We start from the raw sequence: 14,805 nt of genomic DNA, 5'->3' as shown, positions 1-14,805 counted from the left end.
ACAAAGTAGCGAAGACGACTACTGCAACTCTGTAACGCTGATCCTGCCGCCTTCTCGACAGTTTTCCTGGTGGTGCATACTGTGGGGGTAGTCTGCCTCCTTTCTGCACTAGAAGCTCCGAAGAAATCTCCTGTGGGTCGACGGAATCGTCCCCCTGCAACCGCAGGCACCAAAGAACTGCATCACCGGTCCCCTGGGTCTCCTCTCAGCATGACGAGCGAGGTCCCTTGAATCCAGCAACTCTGTCCAAGTGACTCCCGCAGTCCAGTGACTCTTCAGTCCAAGTTTGGTGGAGGTCCTTGCCTCCCCACGCCAGACTGCATTGCTGGGAACTGCAACTTTTGCAGCTACTCCAGCCTCTGTGCACTTCCGGTGGAAATCCTTTGTGCACAGCCAAGCCTGTGTCCATGGCCCTCTAACCTGCATTGCACGACCTCCTGAGTTGTCCTCCGGCGGCATGGGACTCCTTTGTGCAACTTCGGGTGAGCACCGTTTCACTCCTCTTTGTAGTGCCTGTTCCAGCACTTATGCGGGTGCTGCCTGCTTCTGAGAGGGCTACTTTTCTTGCTGGGCGCCCCTTCTGTTCCCTGACGCAATTGGCGACATCCTGGTCCCTCCTGGGCCGCAGCAGCATCCAAAAACCCTAACTGCACGACTTGCAGCTAGCAAGGCTTGTTTGCAGTCTTTCTTCAGGAAAACACTTCTGTACGACTTTCCACAGCGTGGGACATCCATACTCCAAAGGGAAAGTTTCTAGCCCTTGTCGTTCCTGCAGAATCCTCAGCTTCTACTGTCCAGTAGCAGCTTCTTTGAACCCACAGCTGGCATTTCCTGGGCATCTGCCCACTCTCGACTTGGTCGTGACTTTTGAACTTGGTCCCCTTGTTCCACAGGTACCCTCGTTTGGAAATCCATCGTTGTTGCATGGCTGGTTTTGGTCTTTCCTGCAGAATTCCCCTATCACGACTTCTGTGCTCTTTGGGGAACTTAAGTGCACTTTGCACTCACTTTTCAGGGTCTTGGGGTGGACTATTTTTCTAACCCTCACTGTTTTCTTACAGTCCCAGCGACCCTCTACAAGGTCACATAGGTTTGGGGTCCATCCGTGGTTCACATTCCACTTTTGGAGTATATGGTTTGTGTTGCCCCTATCCCTATGTGTCCCCATTGCATCCTATTGTAACTATACATTGTTTGCACTGTTTTCTAATACTATACTGCATATTTTTGGTATTGTGTACATATATCTTGTGTATATTTGGTATCCTCATACTGAGGGTACTCTCTGAGATACTTTGGCATATTGTCATAAAAATAAAGTACCTTTATTTTTAGTATATCTGTGTATTGTGTTTTCTTATGATATTGTGCATATGACACTAGTGGTACTGTAGGAGCTTCACTCGTCTCCTAGTTCAGCCTAAGCTGCTCTGCTAAGCTACCATTATCTATCAGCCTAAGCTGCTAGACACCCTATACACTAATAAGGGATACCTGGGCCTGGTGCAAGGTGTACGTACCCCTTGGTACTCACTACAAGCCAGTCCAGCCTCCTACAGCGGGGTTCACCGCCACAGAAAGCCTGGCAGTTTGCTTTGTTGTAATCCGTCCGGCAGACTGAGGCCTGCCACTGGGTTGGAGGTGTTCACCACAGCCATGACGGTGCGACCTCACCGATTGGCCAGGTGGCATTGTGGAGGCTGGGCGTCTGTCATGGCCCAACAACTCGTGATGTGGTGGTCCTTACTGCTGGGTCCGCAGTGGAAGGTCTCATGACTGCCAGCCTCGTAATGAGGCCCATAGATCTTATTACATTTTACTGTATTATACAATATTTGTGATGTTTGCAACATAACAGTACATATACCATGGTAAAATGAGGAGCATATTCAATGCATGATTAATAATGTAAAATGTGACCCTGTCTTGAATAGGCAAGAAAGCTTATATGGGAAACAAATTTCAGATAACTGCCCTAATCTGTAAAATACTAGGGGCCTCATTTATATCTTTTTGGCACAAAGCAGCACATAAGGTTTCTTTCTGAGCTGCCCTGCTTCAAAAAGAAATTAATGTAATATGTTGTGTTTCTGTCCTTTCTGACTGCTCACAAATTGGTGCCTAACACCAATGCAGACACCCTTGCACCATGGTGCAAGGGTGTCTACATTGTTGATACAATTGTTTTTGTGCTGGAAGGAACACCTTCCTGTTCAAAAACATTCACTGGAGGTGTTTTCCTCTTTCTCTGTGTGCCTCAGAATGCAGCAAACATAGAAATAATGTTATTTATCCTTCCTACACCTCCCTGAAGAGTCACACAGTTTTGACACATTCCCATTGTTAGAAATGGGGTCTTTGGTTGGCAGTCAGGTTACCCCTGTCCAAGCAAGGACCCTCACTCTAGCCAGGGTAAAGGAGAATCACCCTCAGTTAACCCCTGCTCACCCCCTTGGTAGCTTGGCACGAGCAGGCAGGCTTAACTTCAGAAGCAAGGTGTAAAGTACTTGTACCAACACACAGTTACTCATTGAAAACACCACAAAATGACACAATACAGGGTTAGAAAAAAGGATAATATTTATCTAAACAAAACAAGACCAAAACAACAAAACTCCAACATACACAAGTCAAGTTATGAATTTAAAAAGCAAAAGAGTCTTAAATCCTTTAGAAAATAGTGAGAACGTTGTTACCGTACAAAAGTACCTAGGTAGCGTCAAAATAAAGCTGCAGAGACGAGTGTGTGTCAGAAAAGGCCAGCGATGCATCAGTTTCTCACTCGCAAGCAAGAGCGTGCGTGATTCCTCCTCCAGTCAGGTCGGCATGCTTCACTTCTTCTCTCTCGCAAGAGAGCGATATGTTGATCCAGACGAGCAGCTCGGGTCTGGGCAGGCTTTGCGTTGATTTTCCGCACCCAGCGATGTTGCATCGAAATCCGGTAGCACGGAGTCAAGAAACTGCGCTGCGTGGGGGCTTGCATCATTAACAGCAGCCGTTGCGGGTGTTGCACATCGTTTCTCCAGCCATGTTGCGTCGATCTCCCAGCGTGATGCAGTTGGAGCATCAATTTTAGGCGCAAAGCAGCTGGTGCATCAAAAGGTTTCTCTGCACGACTGTCTTTGCATGGATTTCTGTCCTTTTCCACCAGCTGTACCTTTGAAGGGCCCAGAGAGAGGTTAGAGCACAACTTGGCAGGCAGGACTCTCAGCAGGAAGCCCAAGTGCTGGCAGAGAGAAGACTTTGTTGTCCCTGAGACTTCAACAACAGGAGGCAAGCTCAGTTTCAAGCCCTTGGAGATTCTTTACCAGTGGAAAGTCACACAAAAGTCAGTCTTTTTCCTCCCTCAGGTAGTTTTGGGTGCTCTTCTTATACCCCTTTCTGCCTTTGAAGTAGGCCTACTTCAAAGGAAAGTCTCTGTTGTTTTCAAGATTCTGCCTTGCTTAGGCCAGGCCCAAGACACACACCAGGGGGTTGGAGACTGCATTGTGTGAGGGCAGGCACAACCCTTTCAGGTGTAAGTGACCACTCCTCCCCGCCCCTCTGCCCAGATGGCCCATCAGGATATGTAGGCTACACCCCAGCTCCCTTTTTGCCACTGTCTAGAGGGGAGGTGCAAACAGCCCAACTGTCCCAGACAGGGAGTCCACAAACAAGCAGTCACAGAAAGGCTTAAGCAAGAAAATGCCTCTAAAAGTGGAATTTTCAAACACACAATCTAACAACTTTGCTAAAAGATTTATTTTTAAATTGTGAGCTCAGAGACCCCAAACTCCACGTCTTTCTGCTCCAAAGGGAATATGCATTTTAATAATATTTAAAGGCAGCCCCCATGTTAACCTAGGAGAGAGATAGGCCAAGTAACAGTGAAAACCGAATTTGCCAGTATTTCAATGCCAGGTGTGTTAAACACATAAGTATTTGTCCCACCTTTAACATACACTGCACCCTGAACATGGGGCTAGCTAGGACCTACCTTAGGGGTACCTTACATGTATAAAAAGTGAAGGTTTAGGCCTGGCAAGTGGGTACATGTTGAATTGGCAGTTTAAAACTGCACTCACAGACACCACTGTGGCAGATCTGAGCCATGTTTAACAATGTGGGTGGCTAAACCATTGCTGCAGGCCCCCTAGTAGCATTTGATGTACACGCCCTGGACACCTCTAGTGCACTTTACTAGGGTCTTACTAGTAACTCAAATATGCCAATCATGGCTTAAGCCAATGTACAGATATAATTTATACAGGGAACACTTACACTTTAGCACTGGTCAGCAGTGGTAAAGTGTCAAGAGCAAACAAAACAGCAAAAACAGAGTCCAGCACAAAGAAACAACCTGGGAAGTAGAGGCAAAATGTTAGGGCCGACCATGCCAATGATGCCAAGTCTAACACCCATGTTTACAGATTCTTTTAAATCTGGGAATGTATCAAACACACCGTAATGCGCATGGAACACCTCCTTGATGTAGAGTAAGGCAACTTAGCGCTTTGCACTGCCTTACCTTACTCCATATCTCTGAGGCAATGCAGAGCCACGCAGGGTTATAAATATGATTGAGAGGTCTGCGCCAGCAGAGCATCATAAAAAAAACTGACAGCACATTCTGGAAGGAGGGATGGTCAAAATTAAAAAGAGGTTTTTAAGGGGTGTGACTAGCTAGAGTGTAACTGCCTCACATTTACCTTGGTTTAGCTGTAATGAGCTACCCACCATGCAAGTTTTAATTTAATTGGGGAATTAACCCAGCATTGTCACTCAATAGTTGACATTTGGCATCAAGGACCAGATGTTTGATGCATTTTTCCAGTCGCAAACAGCCCATCGGTTTGTTGGCGACCAGAAAAATGCTTTTTTCTATGTACCAAAGCAAAATGCGATTCGGTAACTTCTTTACCGAATCACATTTTGCTTTTGCGTTTTGTATTAGGAAGGGGAGTGTTTAGGGCATCCCTTCCTAATAATGAATCGCTTGGACATGTAGGAATGTTTTGAGACCTTGAATGCGGTTGCAAAACATTTGCAGTTACCCCCAAATTCAAGTTGGAGGTGACACATTCGCAAATGGGAAGCGGTCCTCAGGGACCCCTTCTCCTTTGTGAATGGAAGCGTACATATTTTTTCAGAGTAGGTAGTGGTGCCATGGGCCATTGCCTACTCTGAAAAAATCAATAGAAAACTTTGAATTTTTTTGTTTTGAAATGCATCCCGTTTTCCTCCAGGGAAACGGACTGCATTTATAAAACAAAACTGCTTTATTTAAAAGTAGTCACAGACATGATAGTCTGGTGTTTCCATTGGGGTCACAAATTGCGACTTACTTCCGGAATATTGATGAGATAGGTCTTTGCAACCCCATTGGAAATCTTTAAATGTGTCTGAGGCACAGGACATTTGTACATTTCATTTTGCGAATCTCTGAAGGTGACTCGCAAATAGTTGCAATTAGGGATTGGCAAAATGAAATGGACATATGTCTGGCCCCAAAATCCTTAAACTAAGGTGAAGCAAAGTGTCTGTATCATGAAGTGTTGGCTCACAATGTGAGGGACAGCTCACCCAAAAAACCTGCCCTGAAGTCTTGTCTGTACTTTCTGTTTTGGGTTGCCAGGCAGCAGAAGACCCCTTTTGTTGCAAGGACCAGCAGACATTATCAGGTTAGGAAAGGTGGGTTGGGGAGGAGGGAGTAGTCAGATCAGACTGGCATAGCAGCAGTGTTCAGCAAAGCACACTTCCCTGGGCCTTGAAATGCTAGATCAGGCTGTAAGGACCAAGTATGGGCCCCCCTTCATTGGGCCTTGAAGCCTTTAACCAGTGCCCTCTCTCCATGGCCTTGCATCACTACACTATTGCTGTGAAGTCCAGAGGATGAAACTCCCTCCCCTGGGCATTACAGGACATGAAGCAGTTTTATGGAATTAAGGACCCAAGTACCAGGCCTAGGGTTTAGTCTAAATGCTGTGGTTCTGGGCAAATCACCTACATTTCCACATACCTAAAATAATAAAAATGACCATTTGTAATGTAACCCTCTCATGTAAAGCACTCCATTGGGCTGAGTTTGTGCTACATAAAACTGTAAAGAAAGGAAAAAACATGTCACAGTCACCTCACTTCATGGCACTGAGAATCATGCATGACTCATGACTTCCAAGTTTTCTGATTGCCTATAGGCAGGGGCATTGTAAACCCACCCCAGCCTCCACCCCTTGCTTTATGAATCATAAGCAGGAGGGTGGCATTCTTGGTGGCCCTTTTTTGACTGCAACTCTGCAGACAAAGGCTCAACTCATAACTAATGTGAAAGGGTAGGTGAGTAAATGAAGCAATGGATGGATGGATGGAAGAGTGAAAGGATGAATGGATGAGTGAAAGGGTTAATGATGTATGATACAAGAAAGGATGGGTGGATGAGTAAGTGGAAGGATGGATGAGTGAAAGGGTAAATAGACAGATGGATGGATGGGAGGATGCATGGATGGGTGAAAGGGAGGATGGTAGATGGGCGAGATGACAGATGAATGGACTGAGATGATGGATTATGGGCAAGTGAAAGGGTGGATCGATGAGTGAAATAATGGATGGATAAGTGAAAAAGTAAATTAATGGACAGATGAGTGAAAGGGTGGCTGTAAGGATGGATGAGAGACTGAAATGGAGGGCAGATTGCCAAAAATATGGATGGATGATTGAAAGAGTGGATGTATGAAAGAAAGGATAGATGGATGAGTGAAAAGATGGATGAGTAATAGAGTCAATGAATGGATTAATGAGTGGATGAGTAGGTGGGTGAATGGAATGCTGGATGGCTATGTGAAAGGAGATAGAGAGAGGGAGGGTGGATGTGCGAAAGTATGGATGGATGATTGGCAGGATGGACGAATGGATGAGTGGACAGATGCATGAAAAGGCGAATGTAAAGGTGGATAAGTGAAAAAATGGATAGGTGAGTGAAATGGAGACTGGAGAGATGGAAGACGGGATGGATGGATGAGTGAAAGGATGAATGGATGGACGGATGAGTGGATGGATTGATGAGTAAATGGAAGGATGGTTAGATAGGTAAAGAGTAAATGGATGGAAGTAGTTTGATGAGTGGAAGTGTGGATGGCTGAGTGAAACGATGGAGTTGTGAAAGAATGGATGGATGATTGGAAGGATGGATGGATGAGTGAAAGGCTGGATGGAAGGATAGATAGGTTTGGAAATGATTGGATATGTTTTGATATGAACGGGCACTCATATAGACTGAATGTGAAAGACTGAATGATGGAGGAAAGAAAGAATGGATAACAGAATGTAAATGTTAAATGGTGGATATCAATGATTTGATGGAAAGGTGAATTGCAACATCCTTGGTTGAAGAGACAAAAGAGCTCTTTTGGGGATATGGTTGTGATGACTTACTTTGCTTGTTTGGTGCCATAAGAGCTCTGCTTCAAAGTGGGAGGTATTTTCATTTTCTGGCTACTCCCTTGCCTATGTGTGACATTTCTGTATTTGCTGTGTGTTTACTTGTGGCATCTATACTTCATACTTAAAGCATTTTGAGAGGTAGCCAACTGCTACTTGAATGTTACACTAGCACTAGCAATTGTATATTTTAGTATATTTTGATTTAAGTGTAAGGTTCTAGAGAGTACTTTATAGTGCCATGAGCTGTGCTCAAGATGTATGTATTGTGTTTGTAGCAATTTGCAAAGGGTCTGTAGGAAGCTGGCTCTGTATATACTATATCAAAGTGAGATATAGGGGCACATTTATGGAAAGTGGTGCTGCACAGAGTTCAGCTCCACTTTCTCTGCTCCCCTTAGCCCCCCCTACTGACACCATGTTTGAGCTGTATTTAAAATATGGCAGACCATGGCACAGGGTAGGGGGCAATAGTGTCATTTTTAATGATGCTATTAATATTAATATAGTCTGCAGGAGTAGCAGCAAAATATTGCTGCTGCTCCTGCAGAGTACATAGGCTGCCCATTCTAGAGAATGGAAGACCCCTTTTAACACCAGCTTTTGAGGAGGTGTTAAAAGTGCTGTAATAAATGGTGCAAGAAAATCCCATAGATTTTCTTTTACCATTTTAGCAGCTCCCCTAACGGGGGAACAACCCCTTTGCATACATTATGCCTGGGGCAGGTATAATGTAGAACAAAGGGTTACAGGGTGACACAATGCATGCATTGCACCACCCTGTAAATACGGCACATGGATTTTGGGCTTGTTGTGCCACAATAATGTCAAAATAAATTACGTTAATGTGGCGCAGGGTGGTGTCTGCACAGTGTCCAGGGGTTCCCCAGAGGCTTAACAGAGACTGAAGTAGACAATACTAATGCTCTCTTTTGTGGTAGTGTGGTCAAGCAGTTAGGCTTATCGGAGGGTAGTGCAAAGCATTTGTTGTACAGACACACACAGTCAATAAATGAGGCACACACTCAAGGCCAATGTATTTATAATGGGAAAATATATTTTGTTACTTTACTTCTAGAGCCAAAAGGATTTTATTGCATGTAAGAACATTTCCAAGTAAATATCAAACATATGTATCAATAGCACGGTGTTTAGATTTGGCAAGGTAAGCGGTTTACAGGCAAATAACACTTTTCACTTTTAAAAGTTGACACTGCAATTTTCAGAACTCACGGATCTGGGGCAGTTCTGGAGTCCTTTTGGAGGGTTTCTTCTGGACAGGGCCACTATCCTCTGGAGTTCTTGGCCCTCTGGTGGACAGGTAGTCCTCTGAGGGCTTGGAGAGCTAGCTGGTCCTGCTGGATACATCACCTTTTGGTAGGAGAGTTCTTGAAGCTGCAAATAAGCCGGTAGGGCTGGGGCCAAGTCAGTTGTTGTCTTGAGTCTTTACTGCTGGGGGTTCGCCTTAGCAGTCCTTCTTCTTCCTTCTTGTTTTGAGCTCACCAGATATCTGGTGAGTTAGGTTCAGGGAAGCCCTTAAATCCTAGATTTAGGGGCGTTACAGGGGTCAGAGGGCAGTAGCCAATGGAACTGTCCCTGAGGGTGGCTACACCCGTCCTGTGCCCACTCACTTTGGGGAGGGGGCACACTACTAACCCTATTGGTCCCTATCCTCCAAACCAAGACTGAGGATTCTGCAGGGAGGGGGTCACTTCACATCTGGACACTTTAGGGGTGGTCCTAGCTTGAATGGTCACTCCTCCCTATTTTACCTAATTTTGCCATCCGACTTGCCACCAAAAGTGGAGCTTTGGTGTGCCCTGTGGCACTGTAACAGAAAGCCTGAGCCTCAAAGGTTACAGATCCTGTGGGTGGAGGTGTGAAACACCACCTTCCAGAGCAGGCTTTGTTTCTGGCCTCAGAGGGAACAAAGGCTCTCACTCCATGAGGTCAGAAAACTATCTTTTAGTGGCAGGCTGGCATAGTCTGGTCAGCCTTACACTAAAGGATTGGTCAAAATACAGGAGCCATCTCTAAGATGCCGTATGAGTGCATTGTACATTATATCCAACACTGGCATCATTGTGGGTTTATTGTGCTGAGGAGTTTGATACCAAACTTCCCAGTCTTCAGTGAAGCCATCATGGAGCTGTGGAGTTCGTAATGACAAACTCTCAGCCCATGTATTTAATATGGCCACACTGCACATACAATGCCTAAGAATGGACTTAGACACTGTAGGGGCATATTGCTCCTGCAGCTATGCCTTCATCTGCGAAATAGTACACCCTCCCTGGTCACAGAGCCCTTGGTAGCACTGGTACCTTTTACAAAGGACTTAGCTGTGTGCCATGGGTGTGCCAATTGTGGAGATAATTGTACAGATTAGTCAATATCAGGCAATCTGGCAACATGTGGGGGGTAACAATGCTAAAAGGTGCACTTTCCTACACAATACCCTCCCAAATGAAAGAGAATGAGACTAACCATTCCCAAGAGAGTCTTCATTATCTAAGTGGAAAAACCTATAAAGGCCATCTGCATTGGCATGGGCAGTCCCAGGTCTGTGTTCCACTACAAATTCCATTCCCTGTATAGAGATGGACCAAGTCATACATTTAGAGTGCTCACCTTTCATTTGCATTAGCCATCTGAGAGGTCTGTGGCTAGTTTGAACAATAAAGTGAGTGCCAAACAAGTATGGTCTCAACTTTTTCAGAGACTAAACCACGGAAAATGCCTCCCTCTCAATAGCACTCCAACGCTGCTCCCTGGGGAGCAACCTCCTGCTAATGAAAGCAACAGGCTGGTCATGGCTATCATCATTGGTCTTAAACAGGACTGCTCCTATCCCATGTTCAGAGGCATCGGTCCGCACAATGAACCGCTTAGAGTAGTCTGGAGCTTTGAGAACCGGTGCTGAGCTCATTGTCTCCTTCAGGGTGTCAAAGGCCTTTTGACAGTCAAGAGCCCAGTTGACTTTTTTGGACATCTTCTTTGAAGTCCGTTCTGTGAGGGGGGGTCACAATAGATCCATACACCTTCACAATCCGTATATATTGACAAGTCAAGCCAAGTAATACCCTGATTTGAGTCTGGATTTTTGGAACTTCCCAGTCCAGAATTGTCTGGATTTTGGGCTATAAGGCTTGCACTTGGCCTCTACCTACAAGCAGGCCCCAGTATACAACAGTGCCCTGTTCAATCTGGCACTTAGATGCCTTGATAGTGAGGCCTGCTGATTGCAAAGCCTTTAAACCCTTCCCCAGGTGTGCCAGGTGATCCTGCCAAGAGGAGCTAAAAACAGCAATATCATCCAGATATGTTGCACTGAAGGACTCCAAGACAGCAGGGACTTGATTCACCAACCTTTGGAAAGTGGCAGGGGCCTTCTTTAAACCAAAGGGCAAAACAATGAACTAATAATTACCATTAGGCGCAGATAATGCAGTCTTTTCTTTTGCTCCAGAGGCCATTCTGATTTGTCAGTACCCCACAGTTAAGTCAAAGGTACTGAGGAAATTGGCTACACCTAACTTATCTATCAACTCATCTGTTCTTGGTATAGGGTGTGCATCTGTCTTGGCAGCAGAATTGAGACCTTTGGGGTCCACACAAAACCTCATCTCTTTCTTTCCTTCCTTGGAATAAGGTTTGAGGACTAAGACTATCGGGTTAGCCCAGGGATTGTCAGAGGGTTCAGCAACAAGTAATCCAGCAACTTGTAGACTTCCACTTTGATGTTCTCCTTCACTTGGTCAGACTGTCCATAGATCTTGGTCTTGACAGGCAAACTGTCCCCTGTGTCGAGAAGAAGAGTCCTGAAAACTGCTGTAAGACTTGCCTACAGTCATCTTGCTTTTGGACAGTGATGGTGTCTGAGTAGACAATTCCATCAACTGACCCATCCTTAGGGTCATGAGACAGAAGGTCAGTGAGAGGTTCACTCTGTGCTTCCTTATCCTCATCAATAACAGTGAGCATGGTTACATCAGCCATGTCACAGTAGAGTTTGAGGCGGTTCACATGGATCACCCTCTTGGATGTCCTGCTAGTGCCCAGGTCTATCAAGTAGGTGACCTCACTCTTTTTCTCTAGGATAGGGTATGGGCTACTCCATCTATACTGGAGTGCTCTGAGAGCCAAGGCTCCAGAACCCATACCTTCTGCCCTGATTAAACTCCACCAGTGCAGCCTTTTGGTCATATCTCTCCTTCAGGAGTTGTTGGCTGACCTCAAGTATTTTGGATGCCTTTTCCGTGTACTCAGCCATCCTTGAGCAGAAACCAAGCACATAATCCACTACATCTCGTGTACGCTCATGGAGAGGCCTCTCCTAACCCTCCTTCACAAGTGCATGTGGTCCCCTAACAGGGTGGCCAAACAGACGTTCAAAGGGGGAAAACCCTAGTCCCTTCTGAGGCACCTCTCTGTAGACAAAAACAAGCATGGCAGGAGGACATTCCATCTCCTTTTGAATTTTTCAGGGAGCCCCATGATCATGCCCTTCAATGTCTTGTTGAACCTTTCAACAAACCCATTGATTAGTGGATGGTGCAGTGTGATGAACTTGTACGTCACCCCACTCTCATTCCACGTGTGTTTTAGATAAGCTGATATGAAGTTTGTACCTCTGCAGGAAACCACCTCCTTAGGAAACCCACTCTCGTAAAGATACCACTTAGGGTTTTGCCTACTGCAGGAGCTGTAGTAGACCTAAGGGGAATTGCTACAGGATATCTGGTAGCATGATCCATACTACCAGTATGTACTGATTTCCTGAGGCTGTGGGCGGTTCAAGTGGACTCACAATGTCCATACTGACCCTTTCAAAGGGACCCCCCACAACAGGTAGTGGAATGAGGGGGCCTTTGGGTGCCCAACTGCCTTACCACTGGCTTGACAATTGACACAGGAGTTATAAAATGCATTTAACTTTTGGGACATGTTGGGCCAGTAGAAAAGGCTGACAAGCCTATTCCATGTTTTAGTCTTTCCCAGGTGCCCGGCTAGGAGGATGTCATGGGCTAGAGGAGGAATTCCCTAAACTGCTGAGGCACTACCACTATCCTGGTTGCACCAGGTTTGGGATCTCTGGCCTCAATGTATGATTCGGTCCTCCCAATAGACCCTGTGGGATCCACTGACATCTCCCTTTTCCTGTGCAGCTGCTTGCTACCTCAGGCCTTCATGAGTTATGTTATATTATGTTATAGAATTTGTAAAGCACATGGCTACCCTAAGGCTTCCCAGCGCTAATGGGCCGAACCTAAACTAAGCATAGAGGACAGTCCATTCTAAAACAACCAAGCTTTGAGTGCCTTACAAAAGTTGTATTTCTGGCTTATAAGTTGAAGTTTGAGGGGAAGAGAATTCCAGAGCTTGGCTCTCAGATATGCCATAGTGGCACCACCCCATCTAGCTTTTTTAACTCTAGGTAGGGTGGCCAAAGCTGTTGGGGCGATCTAAGATCTCTGGAAGACTTGTAGAAGAGGCAAAGGTTTTTAGTAACGGGGCCTCTATTGTGAAGAGACCTGTGAATACAACACAAAGCTTTAAATGTAATCCTCTGTTCTACTGGCACCCAATGTAATGAGACCAATGCTGATTTCACAGAGGTGCATCTAGGAATGTCTACGAGAAGGTAGGGAGCTGCATTTTGTACTGCAACTTCTTTTTCACATATGAGGGGGAACCAAGAAATAAACCATTGCCGTAATCAAGTCTAGAGAGTGGGACAGGTGTTCTGTCCCTGGCACAGCTGGTCCCTTGTTGGTCCCCATGTACCCAGGAGATCTACCTGATAAGGATCCAACTACATGGACTCAGTTCACTCAGAGGATAAGACTTCTTCCTGAGAAGAGGAGTTTTGGTTTTGTTACTTAGTGGAAGCTGGTCTCTCTGTCTTCATGTCCCTTCTCCCCGAAGGTTGGGCCATTATTCCAGGTCCCAACACTTCTTTTTCACTGTGTGCTCAACTTTGTGTTCTTGTTTTCACACACACCAGTTCATGGATTCCCAGCATGGCTGCATGAGTCTTCAGTTCTATCTCAGCCTAAGCTGAGGACTACAGATAATTCCCTAGCAAGCATTTCACTGGGATTGCAGAAGGAACCACTACCTGTTTCAGGCCAGAAACCCCTCCCCATTGTAAGGTCACCATAGCCATGGGATGAACCTTAGTTACATGGTTAGCATTGGTGACTAGATAGGTTTGTCAAGCCAGACACTGTTCTGGGGAAAACATTTTTTTCTGTCACCATGGTGACACTGGAACCTCTATCCCTCAGGGCTTCTACTTTTGTCCCATTATTCAAGGGATGTTGTCTGTATTTGTTCATATTACGGGGCCAGACAACAAGGGTGGCAACATCTACCCCAGCCGCAGAGACTAAAGTAACTTCAGCGGGAACCCTGATTTGCTCTGGGCACACTGTTGATCCCACCTGGAGACTGGCTATACCAGTACTAACCAGTACAGTGCTAGGGGGTATTTATTTTGGGACAGGCCAAGTCTCCAGGTTGGTGTCCTTGCTGTTTATAGTTGAAACACCAGGCTTTTCTGGGATCAAACTTTTTACCCTTGCATCCATTTTAAGATTGTGAAAAGGCTCAGGCCCACCCTCCTGAGCAGATTTTTGGGACCCTTGAGAAGACTCATTGCTTTTATCTTTAGGTGTCTCACCACACTTCTCCTGGGGAGGCTTTGTAACTCCTTTCTTTTGGTCGCCCCCGGTGAAAGTCTTGGTCACTCTAATCTTGAGCCAGTGTACTCCCTTGTTTTTCAATTCTTAGGGAGAAATTGGACCTAGGTCTACCAGATATTGATGCAACTTGTCATTGAAGGAGTTACTTGAAAGATGCTCTTTCATAAATAAATTATAAAGCCAATCTTAGTCATGCACTCCACTACCAGTTATCCAACCATCTAGTGTTTTCACTGACAAGTCTACAAAATTAAACTAGGACTGGTTCTATGTTTTGTGGCCTCCCCTAGAACCTAATTCTATACTTCTCAGTGGTGAATCCAAACCCCTCAATCAGGATAGCCGTCATGTGGCCATAGGATTCAGCATCTGCACCAGTGTGAGGATCCTATCCCTACACTTACCAGTGAACAGTTCCCAAAGGAGGGCTACCCAATGAGATTTTTCCAATCTTCTGGTTCCACAAGCCCTCTTAAAGGCTGTGAACCACTTGGTGATGTTATCACCCCCTTCATACTTAGGGACAATCCCTTTGGGGATTTTAGGGGTATCAGAATGCTCTGCGTCCCTAACTTCTGTATTGCTGCCAACATTACTGAGTCCTAAGCCAGTTTCTTCTCTCTCTTTCTATAGTCAGGAGCTGTCTCTTCAAGGCTAATTTTGTTTCATCCTTGCTAAAAGG

Source organism: Pleurodeles waltl, chromosome 9 (genome assembly GCF_031143425.1).
Source record: "Pleurodeles waltl isolate 20211129_DDA chromosome 9, aPleWal1.hap1.20221129, whole genome shotgun sequence".
Classification (NCBI taxonomy): Eukaryota; Metazoa; Chordata; class Amphibia; order Caudata; family Salamandridae; genus Pleurodeles; species Pleurodeles waltl.
This window is presented reverse-complemented; position numbering follows the sequence as displayed.